The 22,352-nt window shown below is 43.9% G+C and overlaps 1 protein-coding gene across 2 annotated transcripts in view; it reads left to right on the forward strand.

Annotated features, from left to right (window-relative positions):
- Window positions 1-22,352, forward strand: part of HYDIN (HYDIN, axonemal central pair apparatus protein) — a 423,190-nt gene that overhangs the window by 216,773 nt on the left and 184,065 nt on the right. The gene's annotated exons all lie outside the window — the stretch shown is intronic.

Genomic DNA, 22,352 nt, shown 5'->3' on the forward strand with positions numbered 1-22,352 from the left:
GAGTAGCTAGGATTACAGGTGCCTGGCTTTTTTTTTTTGCTTTTTTTTTTTTGGTTTTTGGTATTTTTAGTAGAAATGGGGTTTCACCATGTTGGCCAGGCTGGTCTTCAACTCTTGACCACAGGTAATACACCCATCTCAGCCTCCCAAGGTGCTGGAATTATAGGTGTGGGCCACTGCACCCAGCCCTGCCAAACACTTTTAAACCCTCAGATCTCACGAGAACTCACTCACTATCACAAGAACAGCATGGGGGAAACCACATGCGTGATCCAGTTGCCTCTCATCAGGTCCCTCCCTCAGCATGTGGATTACATTTCGAGATGGGATTTGGGTGAAGACAAACAGCCAAACCATATCATGCAGTATCTTTCTATGACTGGCTTATTTCATTGAGCACAATGTCCTCAAGGTTCATCCGTGTCATTTTTGAGGTTGAAGAAAATTCTAGCCCCTTGTATGTATATAACAAATTTTCTTTATCCATCCACCTGTTGATGGACATTTAGCTTGTTTCTACATCTTGGCTATTGTGAATATTGCTGCAATGAACATGAGAGTGCTAATGTCACTTTGAGATTCTGATTTCAATTCTTGGATAAATACCCAGAAGTGGGATTGCAGAATCACATGGTAGTTTTATTTTTAATTTTTTAAGGAACTTCCATGCTGTTTTTCATAGTGGCTGCACCATTTTGCATTCCCAGTAACAGTGTGCCAGGGTTTCAGTTTCTCCGCATCCTCACCAATGCTTGTCTGTCGTTTCTTTAGTAACAGCCATCCTAACAGGTGTGAGGTGATAGCTCACTGGGATTTTTATTTGCATTTCCCCAATATTTAATGATATTGAGCATTTTTTCTATACCTGTTGCCATTTGTAGATCTTCTCTGGAGAAATGTCTGTTTAAGTCCTTAGCCCATTTTAAAATTAGGTTATTAGTGGTTTTTTGCTATTGAGTTGTAGGAGTTCTTATATATTTTGGAGATTAACCCCCTATCAGATATCTGGTTTGCAAATATTTTCTCCCTTTCCATAGGTTGAATTTTCATTCTGTTCTTTCCTTTGCTGTGCAGAAGCTTCTTAGTTTGATGTGGTCACACTTGTTTATTTTTGGTTTTGTTGCTGTTGAATTTTCTTGAAAAGCATTTCAAACTCAAAGCACAGACTGAGTAGGACCCTACATTGAGTATGTGCAACACTGAGCTCCATGTTGCCTGTTTTACATATTTCAATGGGTTTCTGTTCTAATTCATTTATGTATATGTATAGACATACACATAATTATAAAATAGTGAGAGGCTGCAATTGCTGCATTTTCTTCTTGGTTGGCAACCAGAACTAATGGGCTTTATATATTTCCTTCTTGGATGCTGTGACACTCAGTTTTTAGCATGTGAATATCGAACGGCCATTCTAAACTGAGGAAACCCAGTGTTGTTTCCTTAGGGGTTTGCAGTGCTTCCTGTCCATAATCCTCATCTTATGTATGACAGTCACCCTTTTCTCTCCTGCACTTGTTACCACAGTAACGATGGCTCGTGCTGAATGTCTTCCGTAGACATCTAACGATGACCTAGCGAAGCATTGAAACCGGCACCCAGTCCTGGGCCTGAGCATTGCAGTCTGCTCATTAAGTGCCAGGGACTGTTTGGGTTTGGAATGAAATTCTGTAGATGGTGAACATTTAATATAATTATGGGAAAATCAGCCAACCCAACCTAATGCACTTCAAATACCAGATTTTGTGAAGTGATTCTGGTGTAACATAACTAAATGAGTTTATTCCATCTGGGAGCAAGGACATGCTTCATTTATTTTTTTATTTTTGAGAGGCTACTTTCATAATTAAAGGGATGAAATTTTGAAAATGTACTTGGCCACTGCTGAAGATGATACACTTAATTTTTCATTGGTTTAAGCATTTCTTTAACCATTTTTCTCTTTCTTGAGTATCTTCCTTTGTCTTGATATTGAGCCTCTGCTTATAACTTGTTCGTTCTTTCATTTATTCAATCAGAGAGTCAGTCAGAAAACATTTGATAAGTGATTACTGTGAGCCACATATTGAGGAATCGGCAATATAAAAATGAACAAGACGTGACCCTTGTCCTCAGGCCAGTGGGGAAAGCAGACATGTACCAAAGTGGACTTGTGGCCATGCTGGGCTCTGTGGGTGGGAGGCCTGTGCCCAGAGAAGTCAGAAAAGGCTACGCTGAGGAGCCACAGTTAAATGTTCCAGATGGAGAGGCAGGAAGACGTTCTGAGTAACAGGAAAAGCATGTTATCTATTAGTTAGAATTCATGTGTTCACTCTGTTGCAAGTCATTGAAAACCTGACCCTAAGCAAAAATTAAAGGAAAGGAAATTCATTGGTTTTCACAACTCAAAATTCCAGATTCACTTTGGCTTCTGGCCTGGCTTAAAGCGAGGATCATACAATGTCATCATTGGAGCCAGGTTCTCTGCCTCTCAGCTCTGCTCAGTTTCATGTGTTAACCTCATTCCCAGATTAGCTCTTCTCTCCTAATCACCCAATGGCTGCCAGCACTGCTGGGGCCGTGTCCTTTTATACTCTAATCCACTGGAAAACAATATGAGGTCTTTCTCCCACAACTTCCAGGAGATTCACTCTGATCAGACCAACTGAGTCACATTTCTGTCCCCACTCCTCATCAGTCACTCTCAGGGGAGGGTGATGCACTCATCGTGGTTGACCTGGCCACATGCCCCACACCAAAGGCTGTGGATCATGATCTCAGAACCAGATGGACTGGAGGGGGTGGGAATGGGGTAGATCACCAAACAAAAACTGACAGAGGGAGAATCGATGCTGGAGAGCAAATGACACGTTCCTACCATGGTGTTGGCAGAGGGTATGTCAGCGCGGCTGGTGGGCAGACCTCACTGGGTGGGAGAAGTTATGGGATATGAGTCTGGAGAGGCATATTGGCAGAACTGTGTGAGAGGCCTGGTATTCCAGAAGGAATTAATGCTCTTTCTTGGAGGTAATGATGAGATTTGTAATCAAGAAGGTGACAGAGGTTTTTTCAGAAAGATAACACTTAGCAGCATTCAGCACAGTGACCAACCCCACTTTCCTGAAATGCATTCCTTTCTCAGCTTGCGGAACACCGTATTCTCCTGCTTTTCCTCTTGTCCCCTCAACCTTCTCAGTTCTCTGCCAGCAACAAATCCACTGGAGTAGAAGAATGGAGGGCTTCATCCTAGGCTTTCTCCTCTTCCTAGAAATTGATGTGCCCCCATAGCTCCAGTCAGCTTCTTTTGCCGAGGCTTCCCAGTGCCTATCTTCACCGAGCCCCCTCTGCTGAGTTTCAAGTCTGTTGCCTTCTTGACATCTCCTCTTGGACATCCCTTGGATGCCTCCCAGGTGATCTATGCCTAATGTGTGCCACATAAGCTCTGTTCCCTCCCTGCTCACCCCCCGACTCTCCTCCAGGGCACCCTGTCCCAGTAAACGACATCACTGCTCTCCTGGGAGGCATTAGGATTTCTTCCTCTCTCTAACCCTACCCACCCCATCAAATCCACCACCAACTTCTACCTATTCTGCCTTCTGAAAACCTCATTCCCATTTCCACTGCTGTTACCCTGGCTCAAGCCACCATTGCCTGTTGCTGGGACCATGGTCACAGCCCTACCTGGGCTTTCTGCTTCCATGCATGCACCAGAGCTCCTACTCCCCTCAGTAGCCATGACACTGCCATGGCGTTAAGCCTTTCATAACTACCCGTGCTTCTTGGAATCAAGTACAGAGTACTCTGTTTTACAAGGCTCAGCATGTGCTGGTCCCTGCGTTCCACTCCAGTTTTGCTCTCTCCTTCCGGCACCGACCTTTCTGTTTACCCAACACACCGGCCTCTGTCCTGCCCAGTGCTGTTCCTGTCCAACTGCCCCCTTCTTTGCTGGAAGCTGCTTCCCAGCCCCACCTACCTGTCCCTGCCCCTTCTTCAGACTTCAGCTTCATCATCCTTCTGCAGGAAAACCTTCTCCAAGACCCATCCTTAGGCCAGAGCCCCTGTCATGGACATTGGTACCCCCATCTCCTTGGTGACTCACATCACGCCTCTACTTATGGCTCAGTGTCCATCTTCCCAGCATCTCTTAATCCCTGTGAGGCCAGCAAGCACACCTGCCCTGTCACCTCTGGAGCCCCAGAGCCCAGCACAGTCCCCAGCACAGAGTACCTCCTCAAAGGGTGTTTCTTGGTGAATCAGTTGCTCCCACCTTGGTATTTGTAGAGAGAAGGAGATCATTTCATACCTGGCTTGAGATTCCTCTCTCAGCTTCCTGGCACCCGCCAAATAGAAAGGTTCCAGGCAAAAATGTCACCTAGAATAGACAAAAAAAAAAAAAAAAAAAAAAGCCACCTGGTTTCCAGACAGACTGTCTCTGTGTAGGACGCCTGAAAAACATAAACCACTCTGACTAAAGGTCACTTTTATCAGATATACACCAACACTAACCTTTCTTATCCAGTTAGGATTCTTCCAAGCCTTACAGTCAGCAAAAGAAACAGAAGTGTCAGAGAGGGTTTTCTTTTTCTTTTATCAGGCAGGTCTGAGGTTGCCTAGACACTCTCATGTTCCTTCACAACACAATACATCTGTGGTGCGTGTGCATGCATGTGTGTGCATGTGACTTTGTAGGCAATTCTCACTCATCTATTTAAAGCATCCCTCTTGTTTGAGCACACATTTTTCCCCCAAGTTGGCCCTCATGTCACATCTAAGAACAAAGAAAGGAGTAAAATGGACACGCATGCTAAATAAGTCCTCGGTAAGAGGAAAAGGCAGCCCTTGCCTTTGAAGCCTATGAGTTTGTGCCCATGACAGGAACCTGGGTCAACCATGGTGGATGGCATTCTCTCCCCCTCCCACATCTGCATGTAATGAGAAAGCTGGCATGAAGTGCCAGGGCTGGGCATTCATGCCCACAGAGCCATCGCTGCAGGAGCCACCCTTTTATTAGGTCCATCTCTTCGGTCTAACTGATCGGCTTGATAAGAACACAATGCTTCATGGCACCTGTGTGAAAGAGAAGCGCAAGGAAACAGTGCACTTGAACCAGCTTTTACCTTTAAGAGGCCAGAGTAGAGAGCCAACCCTCAGGGAGCCGAGCAGCCTCTGGCTTGGCTGGCATCTCTACCCAGTCTCAGAGCGGGGGAGCTGAGACCGCCCTAGAACCTAGAACATGTGGGCCAAGTGGTCTCCACGGACAGCTTTGGCTTTTCGTTTCCGAATCAGATTATAAATAAATGGAATACAAAGGCCTAAGGGGAGCCAAGTCCTGCAGCAAAGGAACATGTTATTCTCACATTGATTTTTCTATGATGAGCGCTAGCCAGCCAATATGGAGACTGGAAGAGGAGGGTGGAAGCCCTGGAAGGAGGCTGGGGGAAGAGCCTCATTTTCTGGATGCTTCCATCTGTGTCTTCATCATTCCTCAATTTCTGTTGCTTCAAAAGTGGATTTGTTTTTTTTAAACAAAGTCTCACTCTGTCACCCAGGCTGGAGTGCAGTAGCACAATCTTGGTTCACCACAGCCTTAAACTCCTGGGCTCAAGCCAAGGACTACTGTAGCTAGAACTACAGGCGTGCACCATTATACCTGACTAATTTCTGGTTTTTTGTTTGTTTGTTTGTTTGTGTTTTGCAGAGACAGGGTCTTGCTATGTTTCCCAGGCTAGTCTCAAATTCCTAGGCTCACGTGATCCTCCTACCTTAGTCTCCCGAAGTGCTGGGATTACAAGTGTGAGCTACTGTTCCTGGTCCAAAAGTGGAACTTTTCTAAGATGTGGTATGTTAGTGGTAGTTGGGGTCCTGGGCTGCAGAGTCAGACGTAGCTTGTTAGAATCCAAGCGCTGTGCTCCTAGCCGTGTGACCTTGTGCCGCGGTTGACTCACCTGTAAAATGGTAGTCTAAAAGAGTTGCTGTGAGGATTAAATGAAGTGTATCTATAACATGCATATGTCCCTGAGACATGCCAAGCACTCCCAAATTGGTGGCTGTTTTTAGGTTCTCTAAGGGTGCCTTCCTTTGTACCAAATGCTGCTAAGTGAAACAGCCCCAGAATCCTATAGGGCCTCCTACAGGTCCTCCTATAGGAGCTCTGGGGTCCTTAGACAACCACAGATGGACCCAGATTCCTTTTACTTCCAACAAATGGTAGAAAATCCTTTCCTTATACCAGGCTGCATTCATCAAGGCCAAAGCCAGGCTTTAGCCAAACTTCACCGTGGCCTGTGTGTGGCTCAAGGGGGCCAGGGCCAGGCAGGCCTCCCCTCCCTACCTATCACTCCTCTCTGCAGCCAGATAAGGCCAGACCTTGGCTTAGAGGCAGTTCCTTGCTCTGCCCAAGGGCCCAATAAGAAAATAAAAATGTTTAGGGAAAATGTGATTATTTTTTTCTTTCAGAATAAGCATTGTTTTATTGAACCCCACAAGGGCAGGCACTAAGTACTCTTAAACCACAGCTGTCACCAGGTAGTTCAGGGTGCTGGTGTCCGAGTCAGACTTTGGCTCAGCCACCTGCCCCATGTGAGCCTGCTAGGTGGCTGAGCCTTCCTGAACCTCAGCTCTTGTGTGAAATGGAGGATAATAATGGTGCCTTCCACAGAAGAATGTGGTGAGGATGCTAATGGCCACTTTGTTATTGAAGAAATTGAGGAGATGAGTACCTCTCTGATGTTGATACCAGGCCATATTTGAGCATCCCAGAGGCAGCTTTGAGATATTTTCTCCCACAATCAGAGGCCATTTCAGGATGTGGGGAAGCCTCACAGGGTCCAAGGGCCGCAGGTGCCTCTCACTGATTTAAGCTTTTGTCCCTTCTATAAACATCCCTCTCTTCCTCACCAGCTCTGTACCTCTCAGAACGCTGTGAGCTCGAGTATTTGCGTTTTTCTTTTTCACCTCCCAGAGAAAAGTTTGGATTGGAGCCAAAAGTAAACATTTAGCCTTGGGGCCAGAGGGAAGACAGCCCTGAGGAGGGGGCAAAAGGGTCACGAAGGGGAAACAGAATCGGGGCCACAGTCCATTTTCTGCCCCCTCAGCCTCCTTTCTTCCCTGACTCTCTCCGTACTGTGTCTGAGCCAGGATGACAGACTTACAGCCCCAAGAGTGAGCCCAGTGGGAATGGGGCCCTCCCCCTAGCAACTTCCTGTGGCTGCTGCAACAGATCACCACAAACTGGGGGCATTGGAACAACACAGATCTCTTCTCTTCCTGTTCTGGAGGCTGGAAGTCTGAAATCAGTTTCACTGGGCCAGAACCAAGGTATGGACAGGGTCATTCTCTCTCTGCTCCCTCTGGAAGCTGCAGGGAAAATCCCCTGCCTTTGCTGACTTCCAGAGCTTTGTTCCTTTCATTCTTTGCATTCCTAGTCTCTGGCCTTTCCTCCACCTTCAAAGCCTACTGCACAGCATCCCCTTCTCCCCTCTCTGGAGGAGCATGGCCCTCTGCCTCCCTCATATAAGGGCACCTGTGGTTAGATCATTGGACTGACTCATATATTCCAGAATAATCACCCCTCCTCTAGATCCTCAACTTAATCACATCTGCGAAGTCCCTTTTGCCATATAAGGTAACATTCACAGGTTCCAGGGATTCAAACATTGACATCTTGAGGATGTCCCTTATCCAACCTACTCAGAGCCTCCAACATTACCAGCATTGAGTTCCTGTGCTCCCTTTACTCTCTTCCATGCCAAGCAAGCTTTTAAAAATGGATCCTCTATTAATGACCATATCATTAGAAGCCTTTGATTGTAAGCAATAGTAATCCTGACTCAAACTTACAAAAAAGAAAAGAAAAACAAAAACAGAATTTGTTGGTTCATGCATCTGGAAAGTCTAGGTTCAGGCTCAGGCACAGCTTGATCCAGGACTTGAATAACATCACCTGCACCTAGTGTCTCCTCCATCATCCCTCGGCTCTGCCCTCTGCCATATTTCCTCCATTCTCAGTCAGGTCCTATATACACATGGTTGCAAGATGACTCAGCAGCTCCAGCTCTTCATATGCCAGGTTCCAGGTTCCAGCGGGAGGAAGTAGAGTCCTGGGAAAGGTTTTGCTGTAACTCACTGGCTCTGGTCAAATCCTATGTCCCTCAACTATGGTCTGGGGAACTCCTGAGCCAGGCTGAATGTCAGAGATAGGCTAGTTCCCAGAGGGAAATGGAAGGTACCCGACCAGAGAAAGGGAAGTGGATGCTGGGCAGCAAAGAACCAAGATTCCATCTTCATGACTGATCAGGCTTATTGCATTTCCCTTGCTAGTCCGAAGCCAAAAAGGTGGACATCTAATTATGAAATTAGGCGCCACCTGTGTGGAAGGGTATTTGAGGAACAAGACCACCTTACCAATGCCCTGAAACATGATAAGCTGTTTTACTCCTCAGGCACTGTGGAAAAGCAACTCACAACCAGACTTCATTCCCAGAACAGCCCCGTCACCGTGTAGCCCTAAGCACCAGCTGTGCAGGCACCTTCCTGTTTTCTGTATGAAAAGCAACCTGCCTATTTTTGAAGCCTTAGAGTAAGACCATCGGTACAGTGTGAACAATTCACATCTTTACCTTGGGAAAATCTCTTTTAACAGCTTTCCAGAGCACAGAGAATATGTCCAAGTAGGAAATATTTCCTGTAGACAGATGTATATGGCCAAATCTTCAACATGGAGCTATTGGGAGCAATGAGAGGAAGCTTCCATAATATTGACCAATAGCAATAACAATGATTGAGTACCCACCATGTCAGGCGTCATTCTAACTCATTACATGTCATGCAGCAACCCCAGAGAGTGAGGATGAATACCTGCTTCTAGGGATCCAGGCACCTGAGTCCACACAGCAGATCCCAGACCCCATTTCTTTTTGTTAATAATTTCAACTTTGATTTTAAATTCAGGGGATACATGTGCAGATTTGTTACATGGCAATATTGCATGATGCTAAAGTTTGGGGTACGGATCCCGTCACCCAGGTACTGAGCATACTACCCAACAGGTAGTTTTTTAACCCACATCTCACTCCCTTATTACCCCCTCTAGTAGTTCATAGTGTCTATTGTTCCCCGTTCGCGTCCATGTGTGCTCAGTGTTTAGCTCCCACTTATAAGTGAGAACATGTAGTATTTGGTTTTCTGTTCCTGCATTAATTCACGTAGGATTATGGCTTCCAGCTACATCCATGTTGCTGCATGATTTATGGCTGCATAGTACTCATGGTGTTTATGTGCCACATTTTCTTTATCCAATCCATTGTTGATGGGCACCGGGATTGATTCCATGTCTTTGCTATTGTGAATAGCACTACAATGAATATATAAATGCATGTGTCTTTTTGGTACAATAATTTATATTCCTTTGGGTTTGTACCTAGTAATGGGATTGCTGGGTCAAATGGTAGCCCTGTTTTAAGTTCTTTGAGAAGTCTCCAAACTGCTTTCACAATGGCTGAACTAATTTACATTCCCACCAACAATGTATAAGCATTCCTTTTTTCCTCCACCTCACCAGCATGTTATTTTTTTTAATAATTGCCATTCTGACTGGTATGAGACAATTTCTCATTGTGGTTTTGATTTGCATTTCTCTGATGATTAGTGACGAACATTTTTTCATGTTTCTTGGTCACTTCTATATCTTCGTTTGAGAAGTCCAAGACCCCATTTCTGCACTGACTGACTATAAAGCCCCTGTTTTAACCACTGTCTTCTACTGACATATCAAAGCCCATTTTTTCTGTATATCTTATCACTATATATCTATTTTTAAATGAAACTTCTCTGAATACTCTACCTGAACACTGTGCTATGTGCAATGGGGACTACAAAGATAAATAAGACTTATTGCTGTGCATGGAATTGATGAGCCCCCAAAGACAAACATGGAAACTGTTCATGGGGAACAAGGTGGGTGGATAAGCAGTGACTGTGCCAGACATTTCCAAAGATGGGTTCACTTCATATTCTCAGTAACCTTATTTACATGGCAGTTATTTAGGAAACACTATTATACGTGGCAGTTATTTAGGAAACACTATTTTACAAATAAGGGAAGGGAAGAACCCAGAATAAGCACTAGATAAAAATGGGAAGGAAGGAAGGGAGGGAGGGAGGGAGGGAAAGGGAGATAGAGAAGAGAGGGAGAGAGGGAGGGAGGGAAGGAAGAGAAAGGGAGAGAGGGAGAGAAAGGGGTGAAGTGGGGATAAGTAGGAAGCACAGTCTTTTCCCGTCAAGAGTTTATAAGCTGAATGAGAAAACAAGAGGCTCATAAAAATCCACAGCTACTGTTTGTTCCACAGTTCAGCACTTTGCCCTCTATTTTTCAGCCTTGCAAATATTACCCAGTGAGGAAATCTGGTGGGAACCCTGATGGGGGTCTGCTGGGTAGGCTAGGTGATCAGTCCCAGCATGGTGAAGAGACGCCTGCTGCCCCTAGAGGGCTGAGTGCAGGGTGGAGGGAAGAAGCCTCTGGGTGGTGGCTTCCAGCCTTATCCTGAGTCCCTGAATGTGACAGCTGCCAGAGGTGGGGGCTCTCATCCTGAGACTGTGCCCTACAGGGGGTTTTTAGTGATAATCACACCCTAACTGCCTGTGATAGCCAGTGGTTCCTGATTCAGGTGGGAACTGAGGATTTCCTTGGCCTGGCTGGCTCCATACCAGAGTCATCAGGAACCTCAGGGATCCTCTTAGTTTTTGCCTTAACTGGGTGAGGCCCCACCAGGGAGCATGTTGGCAGCAAAGCCTGCTTCCTGTTACTCTTTCTCATTGACCTCTTTTTTGAGGCCACAACACCATCACAGGAGGGCAATATTCCCTACTTGTTGCCACAGACTGGGTAGACTATTCCTGTGGGGCTGTCATCTTACCATGAGGTTCTGCCCACAGGTTCATCACCAGCTTCTAACTGATCATCCTTTAGAAGAGAAAGTAGGTAGCTCTAGGAGAAGCCATCCTGCATCTGTTCAGAAGGACTTGAAACCTCTTACTCTGTCCTTCTATTAACAGGTTTGGAAATTCAAGTTCAGCCCTGTGTCATAGGAGTGGAATTGTTTTTTCTTCTAGACATCATTCCTACAGCTTGGTTCACTGCCACTGAAGGAAGGGCAATATCGAATATCTAAGATCTGTAGGTTTACTTTGCTCCTTGAGAAAGAATATCACTTATTTAGATAAACTGGAAATATGTGTATAATTATAATTGAATATAATAGATGTATTACATATGATATATAAATCAGGTTGGCTATAAAGCAAATTCTTAAATAGACACACACACGTATATATATATGTATTATTTAACATAGTGGTGTTCTGGCTTTTTACAGCAGAACACTTTTTATGTCAATCACTTCAGAACAGAGATGCTAAGTGAAAGAAAGGGTAAAGGAGTCCTCCTTTCTCCTTCTTCCCAGCCTCATCAGTTCCTGGGCTTCCTCCAAGGAACCCTGACATCTGTAGCTAGGGCTGAGTTAGCTGATGCCTAATTACTATTTAAGAATTACGTTAAGTCACAAAGCAATGCTGAATTTTCTACACTTAAGTATAATATATTACGCTATATTACTGAGCTCAGGCTACCATAACAAAACACCATAGAGTGCATGACTTAAACAAGAAATATTTATTTCTCAGTTCTGGAGGCTGGTAGTCTGAGATCACAGTGCCAGCATAGTCAGTTTTGGTGAAGGCTATCCTCCTGACTTGTAGACAGCCACCTTCTCACGATGTGATCACATAGCAAAGGGAGAGAGAGAACAGTCTGGTGTCCCTTCTTATAAGGACACCAATTCCATGAGGCTGGAATCTAAACCAAATTACCTCTCAAGTCCTTGATGAGCACATGTGACTAGTGGCTATGTATTGGACATAACAGATAGAGAATATTTCTATCATTGCTTAAAGTCCTAGCGAACAACACTTATAGATAATTTGAATGCATTAATAGGCTTAATATAATTGACATATGTAGAACACTAAAAAAAATCTTCTGGCCCCATGGAACAGTTATGAAAAATTACTGTATACTAGGGCTTAAAGCAAATCTCAACAAAAAATCTGTTCTGTCAGAAATCAATAGCAAATAGATGACAAGAAACAAACAAGTAAACAAAAACACAGGCTTAGACATTTTAAAACATACTTCTGAATAACCTTAGATAAAATGGATAAATTCTTAGAACAATACAACTTGCCAAAACTAACTTTTTAAAGCAAGAAATCCAAATGGTCTTATAACCATTAAAGAAATAGTTTCAAATATCCCCATTTTTAAAAACCCGCTAAGCCCTGATAGATACAGAAAAGTTCATCCAATGATTTAAGAAATAAATTATTTCAAACTTAAACTCTTTTCAGATAAAAATATAAAAGACAGTATTACCCAACTTATTTTATAAAACTAACTTAATTTTTATACCAAAATCCATTAAACCCGGTCAGGGACATAAAGATTTCAGGCCATTCACACTCGTTAATTCAAAAATATAAATGTAAAACATTCACCAAAATATTAGCAAACTGAATCCAGCAAAGCATAAAAAGGTAAGATATAATGAGGTTGAGTTTATTCCAGGAATGCAAGGTTGGTTTAACATTACAAATCCAATAATTCAATTTCCTATACTACCCCATTAAAGAAGAAAAAAACATATGATCATCTCAATAAATCAAGGAAAAAAATCAGTAGAGCCAAACAACTATTCATGTGAAAATTGCTTAACCTGATCAAGGATAACTTTTTTAAATAGGAAGATGTGTTAAAGTCATCTCGTTTAAAAATCAAAAATAAGACGAGTTCCGTTTCTTTTTTTTTTCTTTTTTCTTTTTTCTTTTTTTTTTTTTTTTTTTGAGACAGAGTTTCGCTCTTGTTGCCCAGGCTGGAGTGCAATGGCATGATCTCGGCTCACCACAACCTCTGCCTCCCAGGTTCAAGTGATTCTCCTGCCTCAGTCTCCCAAATAGCTGAGATTACAGGCATGCGCCACCACGCTCAGCTAATTTTGTATTTTTAGTACAGACAGGATTTCTCCATGTTGGCCAGGCTGGTCCCAAACTCCCGACCTCAGGTGATCTGCCTGCCTCAGCCTCCCAAAGTGCTGGGATTACAGGCGTGAGCCACTGCACCTAGCCAAGAGTTCCATTTCTATTCAACAATTTACTAAAGATCCTAGCCAGTGTAGGAAGATAGAAAGTAAATAAAAGAGACTATGTTTGGAAAGGAAGAAACAAAAGTCATATAATAATTACATGGAAAACACAAAATAATAAACAGACAAATTACTAGAATTAATAAAAGAATTGAGTGAGGAGGATGGATTGATACAAAGTTATAAAATTCAATTGCATTACTTTTTTTTTTTTTTTTTTTTTTTTTTTGAGACAGAGTCTCGCCCTGTCCCCTGGGCTGGAGTGCAATGGCGCAGTCTTGGCTCACTGCAGCCTCTGCCTCCTGGGTTCTAGCAATTCTCCTGCCTCAACCTCTCAAGTAGCTAGGATTACAGGTGCCTGCCTCCACGCCCAGCTAATTTTGTATTTTTAATAGAGACAGGGTTTTACCATGTTGGTCGGGCTGGTCTCGAACTCCTGACCTCAGGTGATCCACCCGCCTCGGCCTCCCCAAGTTCTGGGATTACTTACAGGCATAAGCCAACACACCCAGCCTCAATTGCATTTCTGTATAGCAGCAACAAATAGAAAATAGAATGCAGTAGAAAAAAGAAAAAAAGTATTTAGAAATAAATCTAATATAAAAATACAATATTTATGGATAAATGATAATTTTATTTAAGGTCATTAAAGAAGACCTAAGTAAATGGTGAGACATACTTGTTTCATTGATTTAAAAGACTCAGTTCAGTAAAGATGTCATTTTTCCCCAGAATGATCTATAGTTTAAATGTACTTCCAATCAAAATCCTGACAGGTTGATCCTAAACTTTATATAGAAGAGGGATGAGACTACCCAAACTCCTAGATATCAAGGCTTATTGTAAAAATACAATAGTTTAAAATGTTGTATTTGTGCACAGATAGGCAAATAGAATAAAGGAACAGAATAAAGGCCCCAGAAACAGGTCCTTAAATGTATGGAAACGTGACAAAACTGAAATATTTGAATAAAGGAGAAGGGATGGCCTATTCAGTAAATGATCCAGAAACAATATGTCATCTATATAGAAAAAAGCATAAACGGATCCCTAAACTCACACTATAGAAAATCATGCCTGTAATCCCAGCACTTTGGGAGGCCAAGGCAGGTCACACAAGGTCAGGAGTTTGAGACCAGCCTGGCCAACATGGTGAAACTCCATCTCTATTAAAAATACAAGAATTAGCCGGGCATGGTGGCATGTGCCTGTACTCCCAGCTACTCGGGAGGCTGAGGCAGAAGAATTGCTTGAACCCAAGAGGCGGAGGTTGCAGTGAGCCGAGATTATGTCACTGCACTCCAGCCTGGGCAATAGAGTGAGACTCTGTCTCAAAAGAAAAAAAGAAATTAATTTCAAATGGGTTAAAGATATAAACATGAAAAGGGTAAGTCAATTTTTTTAATTTGAAGAAAATGTAGGTTAATGCTTTGATTATCTCTGACTCTGAATAAGGAAGATTTTTTTTAAAACGGACAGGGTCTCACTTTGCTGCCCAGGCTGGAATGTAGTGGCATGATCGTGGCCCACTGCAACCTCAAACTCCTAAGCTCAAGTGATTCTCCTGCCTCAGCCCCCAAGTAGCTGGGACTACAAAAGCATACCACCACACATGGCTGATGCTCTTTTTAAATTTTTTGTATAGATGGGGGTATCACTATGTTGCCCAGGCTGGTCTCAAACTCCCAGCCTCAGGCAATCCTCCTATCTTGGGCTCCCAAATTACTGGGATTACAGGTGTGAGCCACCTCACCTAGCCTCAGAATTTCTTAAACAAGAGACAAAAAGCACAAAATCATAATGAAACTATCCATAATCTCTATGTTGAAGTTGAGAACTTTCTTCATCAAGAGATACCATTAAACGAGTACAAAGACAAGGCACCAACAGAGAGCAGTTTTGGTATACAGACTGCCTTCAGATGATCAGTCTACATACTGCATAAAGAATGCCCTTGAAGGAAAAGACAGAATTCAACTAAAATCCAGGAGAGAAGAATGAGCAGTTATTTCACAGAAGAAGAGATATGAATGGCCTATAAAGAATAAAAAGATGTTCCACCTCATCAGTAATCTTGTAAATGGAAATTAAAACATTTACAACTAGACACCATTACATACCCACCAGATTGGACAAAATTAAATATGATCATACCAAGTGTTTCCACCAGCTTTTCCTCCACAGTATCTCCTGGATCTGCCCTGCCTTTCATCGTCTTTCCTAGGAATTCTCCCTCCAGGCTACCTAACTCACTCTGCTGGTGGCTTTCTTCCCTCTGGTCTCCCTTGGCTGTAGACCAACCTGAGATTACTTTTCTTAAGGATGTTGGTTTCACTACCCCATTTCCTTCCCTCTGACTCAAGAGGAAGATGAGCCCTTCACTTTTTAGAAATACATGAATGTTTTCAAATCTACAGTTGTCTCTCAGGTATCCACTGAAGGTTGGAGCCCTCAAGAATACCAAAATCCACAGATGCTCAAGTCCCTTATATAAAATGGTGTTCTATTTGCCTATAGCCTTCCAACACCCTCCTGTATACTCTAAATCCTCTCTAGATTACCCATAATAGCTCATGGAAATCTATGTAAATAGTTGCAGTATTGTATTGGTTTTTTATGTGTTGGGTTTTTTTTATTATTATTATTGTTATGTTGTTGGGTTTTGTCGTTTTTTCTTTTCTAAGAAGTTTTTGATTCCTGGTTGGTTAAATCATTGGATGTGGGACCCACAGATGCAGAGAGTGACTGTATAGGGAAAAAAAGCATCTATTGCCTTTCCAGGCCAAGCTTTCTGTCTGTTCTCCTCTCTAGCAATAATCTCCTCACACTCTCAGTGTCTTCGAGCTTCCTATTCCTTTGCCTACAGTACAAGTGCTTCACATCTTAGAAAACCCGTCTCTTAATCCTGTTGCATTAATCACCAACTCTCTACCAGGGAATGGAAGAAAACAGAGTACCCTGGTTGCCTCCATTCATTCCCCAACCCAATTTAAACTGACTTTTGGCCTCCTCACTTGACTGAAACTGCCCCTGCAGAAAGTCAGCAATGATTTTATTATTATGAAACTACATTGTATGTGCAAAAGTGTTTGTAACATAGATACATAGTTTGAGAAGCATAAATCAATGTCCGTGCCTCATGATCCCCATTACAAGTAGGATACTGTTAGTAAATTTGAAATCCCCTGAGAGCAGTAGACCACTTTACACTCCATCTCTGGTGTCCCCAGAACCTTCCCAGGGCCTTCATCATCCAGGCCTCCTATAACCTGTTCATCTAGAATCTCCTCTTCTGCTGCGGTGGGTCAGCTAATTTATCTGACCGGTGGGGGGCGGTCAGATTACCCACTGAGGCTCATGAGAGGGCTGTCTGCCATCTCTGAAATCTGAGCTTCCAGAGACAAGTTTCCTGCCTTTGTAGTCAGCCTGCAAGTGACCCAGGGCCAAGCACAGGGAAACTTAAGGAGCAGGGTAGGCCTTTAGCTCTCTTTATATTTAACTTAAAAGCTATCTCCATGTTAGGGCCCATACAGTCTACTTCTATTTGCAATTCAGCCTAGTCTCATTTCCTGAGTTACCATATCCATTACCCCATAGATAACTGAATTGGACTGTTTTTCATTTCAATTGTGAGTGTTATAAAACTTTTTGTCCTGCTTTTGTGTTACTGTAGAACTCTCGTCACCTTATTATAGCTTCATTCTTTTTAAGACATTTTCCCAATGTTTCCAATATCAGTGGAAGGCATCAGCCCTCCAGAAATTCAATGTGAGCTAAGCCGGCTTCTAATGAAATCGGCGGAAGCTATCAGTGCATATCTGAACCTAAGTCAGGGTTGTGTCCGCTTGGTTCATGGAGTGATGTTCGTGAAAAAAGGCTCATTTGGTTGGTCTACGTGTTCATATTAATTAAAATCCTCCCAAAGCTAGCTACATCTACTGAAAGCCAGACATTAAAAGAAATTGACTTTAAAAACCGTCCTGTTTTGAAAGTATTCCTAAAGAGCTTTGAAGCTGATTATAAGGGAGATTTCACAGCCTACCTGTTTGGCAGCCTTTCTAAGATCATGTAGCAGTGGGGACACCTTCTGGAGCTTTATAGAAGTGGCGTTTTTACACAGAAATCTCTAGACTACAGCGCTTCGAGGTAGATTCTGGGCACATTCCTCCACTACTCACCTGACAGCAAAACTGTTTCTGCAAAGTTACTTCAAGGGCAAGGTCAATGGTGTCTTGCTCTTTCTCGTTCAGATTACAATCAGGATGGGTTCCTCTGCTTCCAAAGGTTCTAGACGACACATTGTATATTCCTTGTTTTATGGGTTCCAGTTACTTTGGGAATGAAAAGACCTGCTTTGGGAGTCACTGCCCTGGGTATGGCTGACATGACGGGACCCGGGAGAAGCCCTCACCTGTGGATTGGCTGGAATCTCCAGCAAAGTCACTAAGAGCATGAGCTGTGGTGTGGGTCTGACGCAGCCACTGACCTGTCCTCTGAGCCTTGGTTTTGTCTCTGAAGACAGGATAATCATAGTGGTTTACTCCTCAAGCTGTTGTGAAGATTAAATTAGGCAGTGCGTATCAAGCGCTTCATAGTTCCTGGTAGGGAATAGTGATGACTACGGTCAGCTGCAGTTACTTAATTGGGGCTCTTACTTGATACAGTTGCTTTACCACTATTTTCTTCATGACCTTCTCACTACCATCTTCTAGGTCAGTGGTTCTCAGCCATGAACGCACACTGGAATCACCTTGGGAAGTTTCAAATAGATTGAAGCCAAGTAAATCAGAATCTCTATGGTTGGGATTCAGGCTTCAGTCTTTCTTAAGGGTCCATGAAGGATCCCAGTGGCCAGCCAACACTGAGAACCACCGTTCTAGAGGCTCCAATTACAACTCCTTTTGAGAACCCTTTAAAAAGATGGTTTTCATCTCCTAAGCTCTGAGTAACTTGAGTTTCAGCCTCTCAGCAATCTCTCGTCAGTTTCCACCTTAGCACACGTGGCCAGTTGGAAGTATTCTGTGGTATAACATCAGAGGGCCGGCGGGCGGGGGGCTGCTTTCCATAATAGAGACATGTCTTTAGTTGGCTTCCCCTTCTCATGTGGCAGAGCTAGACCGTGCTGGTAGGGAAGGCACTGGGCCAGCCCATCTGTTTCCATCTGTCATTTGCTTCCCAATGTAGGAGGATCAGCAAGTGTAGGACCACAAATCCAGACAATAAATATGGAAACATGGCAGGGACTTTGTGTTTGCACCAAGAGGGGCTTAGAAATATGCTCACTTTTAATATAATTTAAAGTAATATTATAATCTGCTCCCTTTAGAAACGGCAGTCAGGGGCTTGCCTAATCTGGAGCAGATTTGCGATGTGTAGAGACAGAGGAAGGAAGGAAGGGAGGGAGGGAGGGAGGGAGGGAAGGAAAGAAGGAAGGAAGGAAGGAAGGAAGGAAGGAAGGAAGGAAGGAAGGAAGGGGATCAAGGGGTTTACAAAATGAGAGAAGCAAAGTCAGATAGCTGAGAGCAAGAATAGGAATTTGGGAAGCCACCTGATAAGATCTGATAAGTAAAGATGCGTGGTTTGCACCAGATTATAAATTAGGAACAATGGAAATATGAGATTGGAACTGCAGGAGAAAATAATCTCAGCAATGAAATTAATTCACAGAGGCCACTAGCTCACATTCAGACCTTCAGAGTGCTGGATACTCTCAAAACTGGACCTCTGACCATGCAAGGCACCAGTGGCTACTGTGGATCACTTTCTCATTTTGATACCAGTGATATATAAGGATGATGACCAGCTTGCATGGCTAAGAATATTGACACTTTCTTTCCATACTTGAAATGTTTTCATTCTACTTGTGCGTTCTGTAATTGTTTATTGAGGGTAATTGTGCAGGGCACTGTGCTAGGGAGAATAAAACCAATCTGTATATGTTAGCTTTTGTCACACAACAAGATACTCGAAACATAATTGTCTAAACAGAAAATGTGTATTAGTTCTCATGAATCTGTGGATTGGCTAGGTGGTTTTCAAGTTGCCGTTTGCATCATATTTTCGAATGCCTCGTTGGCCAAGGAAGTCAAGCCAAGCCCAGATGCAAGGCCTGAAGAAAATAGACTCCATCTGTTGATGGGAGGAGAAGCAAAGCTGTATTACAAACAGTTGTGCTTACAGGAATTGGAGGGATTACTTTTTTACAAATAGTAGACCATCTGATATAACATTTGAACAAAACAAGATCTGAATAACCCTTTTTACTACAGGGAGTTAACTGCAGTACTCCTGACTAGAACTTCATTCAACAAATGTCAGGCTTGACTCTAAGCTTGGTGTGCTGCCCGGTGCTGGAGACCGTGGGGAGAGAGGCAGATGTGGCTCCTGCCCCTGCTGATGAGTCGATTACAATGTGGGGTGTAGAAGCATGGAGATGACCCCTGAACCTGGACTTGGGGGTCAGGGAAGATGTTCCAGTGAAAGTAACATCTAAGCTAATGCTGAAAGGTTAGGTAGATGTTAACTGCTCAATGCCAGGAGGAAGAGGTGCATGAGAGCAGTCAAAGTGACTGCTGGGGTCAGTGCCAGCCTGCAGTGGCAGTTGGGGCATCAGCCCCTCCCCCTACCCTGGCTACTATCTCCCTTCCTGTCATGCCTGCCCCCAGTGCCGACCATCACTGACCCCACCTCATTGCTTCTGTATTCTTCATCATCATTGTCATCATCATCACCTGCTTCCATTGGGCACCTGCACATACGCTGCGCCCACAACAGACTTATTCCCCGTCCCTGGGGAATCCACGTTCTCTCCATCCTATTTCCTTTGCAGCAGGGGTTCTCAACCCCCATATGACAGTACCAATTTGTGGCCTGTTAAGAACTGGGCCACACAGCAGAAGGTGAGCGGCAGGTGAGCAAGCGAAGCTTCATCTGTATTTACAGCCACTCCTCACCACTCACATTACCACCTGAACTCCGCCTCCTGTCAGATAGGCAGCGGCATTAGATTCTCACAGGAGCACAAACCCTATTGTGAACTGCACATGTAAGGATCCCAGTTGCATGCTCCTTATGAGGATCTAATTCCTGATGATCTGTCATTGTCTCCCATCACCCCCTGATGGGACTGTCTAGTTGTAGGAAAATAAGCTCAGGGCTCCCACTGATTCTACATGATGGTGACTTGTATAATTGTTTCATCATATATTATGATGTAATAATAATAGAAGTAAAGTGCACAATAAATGTAATGTGCTTGAATCATCCTGAAGCCATTCCCCCCACCACCCCCACCCAGTCCATGGAAAAAATTGTCTTCCATGAAACCAGTCCCTGGTGCCAAAAAGTTAGGGACCGCTGCTTTGCCGGCACCTTTCCCTCAGCCTAAACGTTCCTTCCACTCTTCAGTTGAAAAGAACCATTTTTTCTTTTGTGCATAGTTAGACCATATCCTCCTCCGTGAAGACTTCTGTATGCATCCAAGACAAGTTAGCATCTCCCTTGTTTGAATTTCAAAAATGATGATAATCCTCACCAACCCCACACAAGAGCAGCTCACATTTATTGGACATTTGCTATGACCCAGCTTCCACGGGGCTCCTTACATGAACTAGGGCTCACCGCAATCAGATGCAGAGGGTTCTCTTACTAACACAGCCCCCAGGCCCATCGTGCACAAGTGGGGAAGCTGGAATTCAAACCCAAGCCCTCTGACCCCACAGCCTTGCTCGGAACCCTTGTGCACTGCCTGGCTCCCTGCTGGAGCGCTTGTACCCTAAAGCACAGCCATTCCTGTGGCTCTGACTCTGATCCACTGGCCTCTTGGCTCCGTGAAGCAAGGGTTGGGTTTCTCATCTTTGGAATCCTACAACACTATAGTGGATTCCCTAGAAGGAGAGCCCGAGAATGCGGTTCTTGAGGTGATTTATTGAGGGAGGGCTCTCAGGAGAAACTATAAGAAATTCAGGGAAGCAAGATAGGTCCGGAGGAAAACTCGGGGAAGATGTGATTTCAGAAGTCTAACCTCTGCCTGATTCCGTGGGGAGCTATGGAGTGTAAATTACATCACAGTTTGTCCCACTCAGAGACAAGGAGGCTGGGCTCTCATAGTCGCCACCCCTAGCAGTCACTCCTTCCTATAAGTCATACCCTAACGAGAGGGAAGGCAGCTCAGGGTGGATGAGGCATCTCCCATCGGGCCAGGGCAATGCTCCAGAGGAAGGTACAGCCACACACACAGCACCTGGGTGCATCACCCTAATAAAGTGCACCGGCAGCAACTGCTGCAGTCATCAGTTTTTAAAAAGTATTAAACAGCATATGCAGGCCCTTCTTGTCCAGCCAGTGGCTAATTTCATCCTCTGTAGTGGACACTCCCAGAAGCCAAGTCTAATGAATGAATGAATTAGAGGTCTTTGAGTCTCCTACAGGGCTGCCCACCCCCACCACCTTTTCCCACAAGACTGCACTGCACAGACTTCAGTGGGTGTCCAGCATCCACCATCCCATCTGCAAAGATCATGGAAGCTGCAACACAGAACATCAACTGAAATACAAGCTTGTTCATTAGGGTTTTATTTTAGCACCACACTGCTTCCAGTGAAGAAAGAACAGGAAAAAAGTATGGTGGGGTTTTTTTGTTGTTGTTTTTTTTTTAACTTTGCAGCACAAACGATTGTGGTGATCCTCCCCTCAGAGTTGAAAATAAACCATGAGGAGGGAAGCCACTGCCCCCAAAGCCAGTGCTGCTGATCAGTGGGTGTCTGATATGATGTGATTCTCCGGCAGCTACAGGGGCGTTTCTCTCCTGGCTTCTCCCGTGATTCTGATACGAGGAGCTCTGGAATTGGAGCAGTATCGATTGTTCCTGTTTGCTATGCACTCTCTTTTAAAAATAACTGAATCTACTCCTGTTTGGGTCAGCATACCAGGAAAGTAATCGTCTGTTCCTGAGGGTAAAAGGAAATCTGATCCAAAAACCTCTACCAACATTCTATTTCAATATTTTGGAGCAGGTTTTCCAGTTTTAATAACTTAAAGCCCTCATTATGGTAAATGTTTCACTGCCTCTTGTGGCTCAGGTGGCGAGCAGGGAGGGCTGCTCTGCCTTCCTCTGTTGATTTCCACAGAGAACTCTCACTTCCCAGTTGTCCAGGTAGCATTGTCCAGTGAGGCGTTGTT

The sequence above is a fragment of the Mandrillus leucophaeus genome, unplaced genomic scaffold (assembly GCF_000951045.1).
Source record: "Mandrillus leucophaeus isolate KB7577 unplaced genomic scaffold, Mleu.le_1.0 Scaffold17, whole genome shotgun sequence".
NCBI lineage: Eukaryota > Metazoa > Chordata > Mammalia > Primates > Cercopithecidae > Mandrillus > Mandrillus leucophaeus.